Source organism: Nymphaea colorata, chromosome 5, assembly GCF_008831285.2.
Source record: "Nymphaea colorata isolate Beijing-Zhang1983 chromosome 5, ASM883128v2, whole genome shotgun sequence".
Classification (NCBI taxonomy): domain Eukaryota; kingdom Viridiplantae; phylum Streptophyta; class Magnoliopsida; order Nymphaeales; family Nymphaeaceae; genus Nymphaea; species Nymphaea colorata.
The window spans coordinates 20966090-20969190 of NC_045142.1; the positions used below are offsets into that span (position 1 = coordinate 20966090).

Sequence of the window (3101 nt, forward strand, 5' to 3'; positions counted from 1 at the left end):
GGATTCAAAAATATGTCACCAGCTACTACATTGTGCATGCTAAAACAGCCATCATTGTAGATGGAGGGTTAGCGCCGTTAGTTGCAAAGTCCAAAGACATTAATAAGTTATGCAACAAATATAACCGTCACATAAAACATTATATAAAGTGACGACAAATTCCATCATAAAAGTTATAATAAAGTGTAGGCACATTCTGTGGCCATTATGCTAGCAACTAATGTCTTAACAAACACAACTAATACACGATGGCCAGTTTCATCCGTAACAGTTTGGGGAACGGAACTTGTGGTGGTGGACCTTTGACCATCACGATTACTTATTAGCGACAGAATTGTGAGTATTAGCGACTTTTAAAGCCATAGCAAATGTTTAAATTGCCCATCATATCTAAGTTAAGCTTTAAGCCTAAAAGGAAGGGGTAACATCTTTAAAACTGAACACATATATATTTATTCAACATGGAAAAGTAATATCATCGACTACATGACACTCGGTCATTCCACTGAGATGAAACATAAGCAGCATCCAATGCTGCCAATTATAGACCAGTACAGAGAACCATGGAGATCATCACAAAAGAAATATATATATATATATATATATATATATATATATATATATATATATATATATATATATATATATATATATATATATATATATATATTTGGCCCTTGGTACATTGCAAAAGAAAGCAGCCTCTTCCCCAAATCATACTTCACATGCATGTTATGCTGCGCAACATTCCGGAAGATGGGCATCTCTCTGTCTTTAATGGTTAAGCAGGCCACTCCACTTCCAAACATCATAAAGATATTTGAAGGTGGCAACTTTCAGCATTGGTGAAATGGAAGGTCATCTCTGGCAGCCTTTCATATGGATCACCATTATTCTTTACATGGTAGCACAGATAATCTTGCTTAGGAGGATGGAGGCGTTCATGGTTTATGACATTAGGCACCGCATTTGCCACTTGATCATACACATCTTTGGCAAGAGAAGTCAATGTGGTACCCGAGTCTATGATGATCAATCTGGCATCTCCTAACAATGCAACGCACCTGACTCGGGATGCGACGGGGTCGAACACGGCCCTGCGGCTGGATGTGGCCGATGTTGGTGTGGCCACTGCTGGTACCAGCGAAGGCAAAGCAGAACAAGCCAGTGGTGTTAACCAGAAGTGACAGGTCAAAACCTCAACTGAAGTGGAAGATGATGGTGGGCACCTTCACGACATCCTTGCCGCTCAGGTCATAGGAGGTGGCAAAGAGAGAGAATCCAGAGGTCATGCAGTTCAGCTGCATCGTCCCTGCCTGGAAAGCGTCCCTCATTGGGACGTACGCCAGCTGTACCAGGTGGGTGACGAAGGTGCCGGAGTCAACAATGACCCCTTCGTTTCCATTGGCAATGACGTCGTGACATTCACTCTCCGGGACCAGCAGCGGCTGCCCACAATGATTCCAACCAGCTGGACATAGTAGAAGGTCCCTAACTTGGGGTTCACCACCATGGGAGCAAAGACCGAGCCATGGCCAGGAGCCAACAGCGCAGCGTCACCAATGATGAGTGTCGATGACAGAGTGGAGCCAGCTTGGCGGTCAGAGAGGCAGTAAGAGAAGCTTCGACTGAAGATCCGGCCACCCTGCGAAGAGAAGTAAAGGTCACCGTGGCCGAGACCGAGGAGCCCTGTGGTGCCAACAAACAGGCCTTCATTGTCGTGGCCGCAGCCGAGGGTGACTCAGCCGATGGAAGTCCGTCCAAAGGTCAGGGTCTCGGTGGAAAGGTCGCCCTTAGTGGAGGATCCGTCGCTCTAAGACACTTGGTATGGCGCAAACGGCCCCTGGAGCAGAACCTTTCTCAGGCGTCGGAATTCCATATCTATGCCAACAAAAACAGTAAGGTTCTGCTCCAGGCGCCATTCGTGCCTTTACCAAGTGTCTTACGGCGACGGATCCTCCACTATGGGTGACTTTTCCACCGAGACCGTGACCTTCAGACGAACTTCGATCAGCCAAGTCGCCCGCGGCTGCGGCCATGACAACAAGGGCAACACAGATAACAAAACCTTTAAACAATCTCTTTTTTCCAACATATTCACTGGTTATTGCGGTCACCCTTTGGTAAGTGTCTGCGTCCTTCCTGCAAATATTTGTGATTGAAAATCTTCCAATATTTGTGATCCAACGTCTTCATGACTAATATTCACATCTTGATTTTACTGTCCAATGAAAAAGACACAAAAACAAATTGTGGAATTCCAACCAAGCACTACAAGATTTGCCTAAGCGTAACATGCTACCAACTTTTCTCCATTGTGATGGTTTACACCAAGGAATATGTTGCTCAGTTCGATCACATGTTTCTTTCCTCCACAATTTCCAAATCCACATGCTCACTTTAATCAGCAGCAACCCTAACTATGACTTCCACTATAAATACCAACACACTTCTCCTTAATACAACAACCTTTTAGCACTCACCATGGCTGCCTTCTTCTCCTCCTTAGCATTCGGCCTTCTCCTGCAGCTGCTCCTGCTTGTAATACTGCCTAACCCTACCACCATCTTCGCTTCCAAACCTCTCGGCTTCCCCATAGACCTCATTCATCGAGACTCTATCACTCTCTCCTCTTTATGACCCCTCATTCACTCTTGCTCAATGAGTGGAGCAGGCAGCTCTGTGCTCAATGTTGCACTCCCGCCGCATCACTTCCTCGTTTGCCAATACTACCAGCATGATCTCCAGCCCTGTGATGCCTGGCTCCGGCGAGTATCCCGCCTCTATTGGGCCACCCTTGGCACCGGTAGTGACCTCATATGGACGACGTGCTGCCCTTGTGACTCCTGCTCCAGCCAAACCTCAATGTTTGATCCACTTCAGTCCTGCACTTACAAGAGCCAGAGCTGCTCCACCAGCTCTTGCATGGAACTGGACGATCATGTTTGCACTATCAACCAACTTTGTGGATTCATATTTTCATGATTCCTTTCTTCTTTCTTCTTTCTTCTTTCTCCCTGTCTGTCAAGGAAGCCATCGGCAGCGGCTAGCTGCTGGCCAGCTGGACTACATTGGCACTGGTCCCACAGCCATATAACGGG

General features: G+C 46.3%; 1 pseudogene; it reads right to left on the reverse strand.

Moving 5' to 3' along the window:
- Window positions 1–980: 980 nt before the first annotated feature.
- LOC116255242 (aspartyl protease family protein 2-like) lies at window positions 981–2567 on the reverse strand (annotated as a pseudogene).
- Window positions 2568–3101: the final 534 nt, after the last annotated feature.